The sequence below is a fragment of the Chinchilla lanigera genome, unplaced genomic scaffold (genome assembly GCF_000276665.1).
Source record: "Chinchilla lanigera isolate Chin_1 unplaced genomic scaffold, ChiLan1.0 scaffold00092, whole genome shotgun sequence".
In the NCBI taxonomy this organism is placed as follows: domain Eukaryota; kingdom Metazoa; phylum Chordata; class Mammalia; order Rodentia; family Chinchillidae; genus Chinchilla; species Chinchilla lanigera.
Window position 1 is genome coordinate 1,065,660 of NW_004955493.1, and position 7,641 is coordinate 1,073,300.

Here is a 7,641-nt window from a genome sequence, read left to right on the forward strand (position 1 = left end):
GCTCGGCTGGCGGACGCCCCCGCAACCATGTCCTGTGAGGCTTCTTGCACCTGTGTCTGGCGGTCAGGGGTAAAAATACACCATTCTGCACGCAGGAGGACATGACCACCTTTCTCATTTGCGAGGCCTCGTCCCGAGCACCATCACTGATAACGGCCGCTGGCCGTGAGGGTTAGGGCCCCTGCGTTCCCTTAGGGCCTCCTCTGTGGGGTGGGTGTGCAAAGGAACCAGCTGTGCTTTCAGGAGGCGGTTTCGTGTCGGGGCTGGTCATGGAGCGCCTGGACCGCCTGAGGCGGGACCCGCACCCGCCCGTGAACTGCGCTGCCAAGTGGGCCAGTGTGGTTCTGAGGACGCATGGCAGCGGCCTGTGGCCGGGAGGGCGCGTGGAGGTGCCATCTGACATGGTCGTCCTGGCCCACTGTTGTACTTGAGCCCCGTGAAAGATTCCCCGGTCAGCTGCTGTTCCCGGCGGCATCCCAGGTGCCGCCGTCAACCACTGCCAAGCCTTAGGGTGCAGGCCTGGTCGGCAGAGGGACCCGGCGGGCAAAGCCCACAGCTGTGGCTGTGTCCACATCTGTGTCCCTGTGAGGGAGGCGGGCCGGCGTACTCCACTGGCCATTGCTACAGCGGGTGCAGTGCTCCTGGTATTGTGCCAAGCTGTGTGGGCACCCTCGTCCTCCAGGGGCCAAACGGGCACCCTGGGGACACGCCTTTGCCTCAGCCCTTGCCTGGACAGGAGTCAAACCCAGGTGCCTGCGTGGTACGGCGGCCTTCGTGTCTCAGTTTCGCGTGGAGCCTCAGAGAGTGGCTACCCTCGTGGACTAAGTCATCACTAAGGCACTCCCCACGAGAGGAGGGGCTTATGTCCCGAAACGTGACACGCTGCGCGGTTAGCTGCTTGGCCCCGCTCCCATAAATCGCACTGTAAATCGGCACCGCATAAGGGACAGTGCCCTTCCTGCCAGCCCTGGCTGCCCAAGCTGGAAACCAGAGCTGTCCACGCAGACACGGGAGGTGCCACTGACCGCCACTCTGCCATGGGCTCAACCTGCGCGTTCTGGTGTCAAACCAGACGATTTCCGTAGGGGCTGGACCGCTGTGCCTTGGCTAGACACCAGGCGTCGGCCTGCAGTCCCCGTTCTCGTCTGTGTAGGGGTTAGGTCATGGCCTGTAGTCTGTCATCTCTGCAGCGTTCTTCGTGTTGTGTGTATCACAGGTCCCAACTCTGTTGCCAGTTTGGCAGACGACAGGCTAGCCCACAGAGGTCGCTGCCGCGGTGACGGTGGGCCGGGCCGTGACGTCGGGTGTGGACCCCGCCCTCCATAGAGTATTCAGGCTGTGTTCACTGCCTTCTGCCCCGTGCCCCTCACGGGCGTGTAAGTGGCACACGCTGCTGCCGACTGCTTCTCCAGCGGGAAACACCGCGTTCAGCTCCTTCCCGTAACTGCGAGCAAACCCAGCCCGGGGCTTCGGCCTCCCCTGTTTTCACCATAGGCCGCAGCGAAACCCACCACACCCACACTCACAGTTAGGGAAAGCAGGGGCGAGGTCCGCTGCCCTGAGGGCCTGCGCCCGCACAGCGGCCTCTCTGAGTGCTGAAAAGCAGCTTCTGTTGCCTCTGACCAGCCCCGGGCCGCACCCTTTCTGGTCGTCCAGGATAAGGGGTGCGGCAGGGTAGCCAGGTACGGATAAACGTCCGCCAGAAACCCAGCAGGCCACACACGCGTAACCGGCGTTCTGTCCTGGGCCAGGGGTTGCCTGGATCTTATCAGTTATGGCACCGGGGATTACTCTCAAGCCTTCTCTGGCCAGATAACACCCAAGAATTTGACAGCTGAGCCAGGTCCCTGGATTTTGTCCTTGTTCGCGGCCCACCCCCAGGCCAGCAAGGCTCCCTTCACACTGTGTGTGGAAGCTTCCAAATCTGTAGGGCAGTCAGAGGTTCACGTGGTATCATCCATGGAATGAAACAGTGACACAAAGTGTGGCTTGGTCCAGGTGGCCAAGTCCTGGGACGCCAGGCCACGACGTAAAGTCGGGCTGTGCAAATAGCCTTGTGGCAACACCTGGAAGGTCCATCGGCTGCCCTCCCAGGTGAAGGCACGCTGGTCCTGACGGCCAGCTGCGATAGCAGTGGAGAAGAAGGCGCTGGCCAAATCCACAACGTCATGGTATCAGCCCAGCATCGAGGTGAGACGATCCCTCAGGTCAGCAGTATTAGGCACTGCCTCGTGCAAGGGAGGAGTCGCTTTGTTCAGTTCCCGGGAATCCGCGGTCATTTGCCGCGTGCTGTCAGGGTTCCGTGTGGGCCACGCTGGGGGGTGGAAAGGGCTGTGCGGGGTGCATCACCCCTGCTTCTCCCGATTTCAAGACGGTTGCCTTATTTCCTCATGGCCACCAGGCAGCCGACAGTGTTCCACACACACCCTGAGTCGCCTGCGGGAGAGTCGGTGGTGCCTGGTGTGGATGTCCACGGGTTATTGCTTCCTTCGCGTGGATTTGAAAGTGGAATTCACCCTGCGTGGTGTCACGCTGGGCATCATCAGCATGTCCACCCCCAGGATGTATTCGACAACTAGGGAAGCACAGACATCAGAGGGGAATGGAGCCAAATGCGGACACCGAATGTCTCCTGGGCTCTCGAGACTGGGAGGTACCGACCTTCGCACCGCTCATACATGCAGCAGGTCCCATGACGTGGTCCAGGGTGTTGTAAATTAGCGTTGACTCAGCTCCAGTATCGACCAATGCTAGTACACACCGTGTGTTCTTTGGAGACCAATATATGGTCATTTCCACATGCCGCCTCTGGTCCCTTGGGGCCCCCTAACTGAGTGCCTCAGCCTGTGTTCTAATCTGCCTAAAAGGAGGCCAGAGTTGTAGCAGAAAATGCCCTCCCCCTTCGGCCAGTGTAGGTCAGTTTCTTAGTTGCCCAGGTAACAGTTCCTGCTCCAGTTCCGGTTGCCCCTGTCTCTTAGAAATGGCTGATCACTGCGATGCACATTGTATAAACCAATCCCCAGTTGACAAGCCATTCTGCCTCTGTACTTCCCGCTTGCTTATCCCATATAAGCCCTAGACCGCCAGAGACTGGGGCCTGGTATTCTGAGAATGATCCTGATCAGTGCCTGTTGATATAAATAAATCTGCCTCCACATCCCGGCTGTTGTTTTGGTGTTTCCACTTGCCGTTGTATCAACAGGGAAGATTGACTGTACTGACCTCTTTGGTCATGGTTGTGGCCCTTGTGGATGTAGCAAGGACTTCTCCAGGTCCTGACGGGAAGGTGTGCCCTTGAGATTTCTCAAGTCTCCTCAGAGGTCTGGAGGAGGATTCCTGGCTCCCTGCTTGAGTGGCTCACATCAGACCCCAAAGGGAGGAGAATGAAATCTGCCTGCCTGCCTGATTCTGGTAAGACCCCCAGGGGCACCCCAGTTAGTCTGTCAGTCCTGCTCAGTTTGAGCAGAAGAGCTTAATCACCTTGTTAGTTAAGGCCACTCTCAGGGGAAGGGGGGTTGGAATGTCTAAGCTCTGAGTGCCTGCTGAGTGAATGTGTGAGTGAGTGGAATGGACAGCATGAGCAACAGGTGGCTCTGTCTGTGCCCAAGACTGGGAAGCCCGGTGGCTGTGACTGATGGGCCTCACCTGCGGTTCCGTGGTGATCGACACGTGGATAATGGAGGCCTCCACCCTCCTTAGCTAAGTGGTGCTGAAGTGCCCTTGGGGGGCGTGGTCAGGTGGGCATCTGAATGGTCTCTGTCAGGGGCACCCACCCTTTCTCTGTTGCACCATTGTTTGAGGGTACACAACATACACCATAGGGAGGCAGAATGGGAAATAACTAGTTAAAACCCACAGTTCCTGACTGCAGGAAAAGGGGCTTTTATGGAGTTAAAAATGAGACCAAACCACACCCTGCATCGCAGAGAAACAAAAGGAAAAAGAGGCCCACTCTCCTGAGAATCACACCCTGGCACCCTCTCTGGCTGCTGCAGCGGCTGCCAACACCTGTAGCTTCACTCCCCTCTCTCAACTGGTCTGCTTTCAGGAAACTGAACCAGTTCCGGTTCTTTGCCTGCATTTCCCCACAGAAGCCCCCGGAGGCACAGCTGTCCTGGTCAGAGGGCATCATCTAACACCCGCAGAGATGACTGTCAGCAATTCCTTCTACGTTCCACATTTTGACTAAGGAAGACTGGACTGTCAGCCCTCACAGGTGAGTTGTGCCCTGTCAGGCCTGGACAAATAGGACAGACCAAGCTCTATCAGATTGGGCCCCCAAGAGCCCATGGCCACTGCAAAAGTCAGGGGGCAAACCTGTAACTTTCCTGGTAAACAACAGAACAGGACTGTCTGCCTTCAAAGGTTCCCTCTGTCAAAAAGTTACCATCACCAGGGCAACTGGGGCTCTCACTGCTTGCCCCTTCTGCCGGGCACAAAGAGAGGCAAGCGAAGGAACTGGGCTTCGAGAAGCTGCTGCCGGTCATGTCTGCCAGCAATGGAGCCAGAGGCCACATTTCCACTTTGAGAGTTTTTTCAACTGTTAGCTAGAAGAAGGAAGCTGCTGAAAACAGAAGTTCATCTACACATCTTGTTTTCCCTAACATCGAGTTCGTAAGGGACCTGTCACCAATTTGCCTTGATGTTAGACAAAAGCAGCAGATCTCTAGAGATGCATTATTATCGGAAAAGATGGCACCAGTCCTTCCAGAACCTGTCCTTCCCATTCAGCCTGAAACTGTGAAAGATTTTCGAGAGATGCCACTGCCTCATTGAACTACTGAAGACTGTGATTAATGCTAAGGTTGTAGGGCTGTATATGAAGCTTTACTAAATATTCCTCAAGACATTCAAAAAACAGTATAAAAGGAATCATTAACAAGCTGATATGAGAATGGAGAGGCTCATGAACAAATGATGATCTCAGAGCACATTTTATACTTTTAAAGAATCCTCAGTTTAATAACACATCGATGGGTGTCATCTATGCTCACTTGCTATGACAGACAGCCAGCTACCTTAGTGGAAGCTGACCGCAGTGTCCTAGTTTGCTGGTTGAAGAAATGATCCCAGAAGTGGTTCAGGCAATTGGTAGACAGATTACTGCAATTTATGCTGGTTTCCCACAAAACCTGAAGAATTTCCACCTACAACAAAATGTTCCTGGTGGATTCCACCAGCATCTGTTATGGTTTGGGGGATATTGCAAGGGAACAATATAATACAGGACACATGTTATAAGATTATTTATAATAGTTACCCAAAGAATCATATACAAGGGAGTGCAGGAAATCTGTCCACACACTATAGACCAAGAATTCAGCTGAGGGCCTGGATCCCATGATAATGTCCTGCATGAGTCCAGCTGAAGACTTAGAGCCCATAACAATGCCTCCCATGAATCCAACTGGAGGCCCAGAGCCCATAACAATATCTCATGCAGGCCTGTTTCAGGGATCTGTGCTGGGAAGGCCCAAAGGTCAGTGGTGGAATCTAGGAAGTCTGTGCCAGTGGGATGAAGGATCTGTGCTAACAGGCTGAGGGATCTGCACTGGAGCCAGGAAGCAATGCTCAAACCAAGTACCCCAAACCAATACAAAATAGCTAAAGTGTTTGCTTTACTTAATATTGCAAACAAGGGCTGGGGATATAGCTCAGTGGCACAGCACCTGCTTGGTGAGCACAAGGCCCTGGGTTCAATTTCCAGTACCCCCACCCCAAAAATACTGCAAACAATTTGATTCACCATCCCCTTTTTCCTTGTACTGATTTCTATTATTCTTCATTGGATCACATTGACCTTATGGAAGAATAGCACACATGGCAGAGCTGTGGAAACTCTCACAGGCTTTCCTTCTGTCAGTATCCATTCCTTACTTCTATAGCTGCAAAAAAAAAAAAAAATCATTATTCAGAGAGACTCAGAACAAGAGATGATAAACAGCACAAGGCAAAGTCTGGTGGATAAAGTATCTTAAAGACAAAGACTTGATGATATGAAATATGTTATTTCTAAATACAACAGCAAGGTGGACATATCTGGTTAGCAAGTCACTTGCAGAGTTAGCCTGGAAAAGAGCAGATTTGAAAAAGAAGTTGAAAGTTCTGTTTGTTGGGAAGCTGGTTTGGATATGGGTGGCTTGACTGAAGAACGGTTCTAATTTGCCAAATTTCTCATCCAGATTATGGCACGTGCACGTATCATAAGGACTCACACTGCCATTGGTTGAGCAGCTGTCAGTGTAACTATTCTGAATTCTGATTGGTTGGAATTCTTACTGGACTAGCTCTTTATAACAGCATCACCTTGGGTATTCCTTTCCCTCCCTGCTGTTACAAGAAACTGTTGAGCCTCCCATTGTTCCCAGCGATCAAAATACATCAGTAGGCATCTGCAGTGTTACCAATGATGACTTATGTCAAATTATGCCCAAACTGGCCCATGGATTAAGTGAACTCTTATAATATGACAGCAATGTTGAAGAAGACTTCTATTCGACATTCCAGGGTTTTTTTTTGTTTTGTTTTGTTTTTGTCTTTTTGAGACAAGGTCTTGCTATGCAGTTCAGGCTGGCCTTGAGCTCACTTTGTAGCCCAAACTGGTCTCGAATTCACAACGATCCTCCTGCCTCAGCCTCCTGCGTGCTGGGATTACAGGCATGTGCCACCATGCCTGGCAACATTGCAGGTTTTTGAAGAAGAAGTTGGAATAATTAAGTCTCATGATTTAAAATCAGGAAATGATGAAATTCCAGTTACCAATCAAAATAGGAAATATATATACAGCTTTATACTGTCTTCCTTCTCAATGAATCCATCTATAAGAAGTTTGCTGCATTTTATTATAGATTTCATAGTATGTGGGTTTCAAATGCTTGAAGGCTGCTTCTTCCAGAAGAGGCCAAAATTCTGGTCTGTGGAAGTCCTGAACTAGATACGCATGCTCTGCAAAGGAGTACTCAGATACATGGCTATGGGAAAACAGACCTAACTGAAGGATATTTTTGAGATATTATGCTTGGATTTCCCCTTGATCTTCAAAAGAAGTTGCTACATTTTATGCAGGAAGTGACAGAATACCTGTAGGAGGGATGGTTGATTCGAACTTTAAAATCTCAAAGAATGAAACTTCCACTAACTGGTTACCTGTGGCCCACACCTGCTTCAGTTGACTTTGCCTTCTCCCCCACTAAAGAGCAAAAAAGATCTGAAACAGAAATTGATTATTGGAATTTCAGATTGAGAAGGATTTGGACTCAAGTAACTTAGAAGACTTGAAAAATGAGATTTATATGTAGCATTCATTTCCCTTTTCTTGTGCCTTTAACCTTTTCATGTTTGTGTCTCTAAACACTTTGAGAGAGCTCACCAACTTCAGAATACTGAGTTAAAAAAGAATCAAGTATGAAGTATGTTTAGTGAAGGCATGATTTTCTAAAATCAGACATTTCTTGAGTGAGGAAAAGAAAACATGGTAGAGATAGGCATAAGTCCACTCACTCTTTAAAAAAAATATGTACATATATATATGATCCCATTTGTTGATTCTCAGTACTATTTCCTGTGCAAGCAGTGTTCACTTCAGGAAGTCCCTGCCTACAGCTATGACTGTAAGAGTTTCACCTGTTTTATTTTCCAGCA

The 7,641-nt window shown here is 50.8% G+C and overlaps 1 pseudogene; it reads left to right on the top strand.

Annotated features, from left to right (window-relative positions):
- Nucleotides 1-2,466: 2,466 nt before the first annotated feature.
- LOC102013096 lies at nt 2,467-7,437 on the top strand (annotated as a pseudogene).
- The last annotated feature ends 204 nt before the right edge of the window (nt 7,438-7,641 follow it).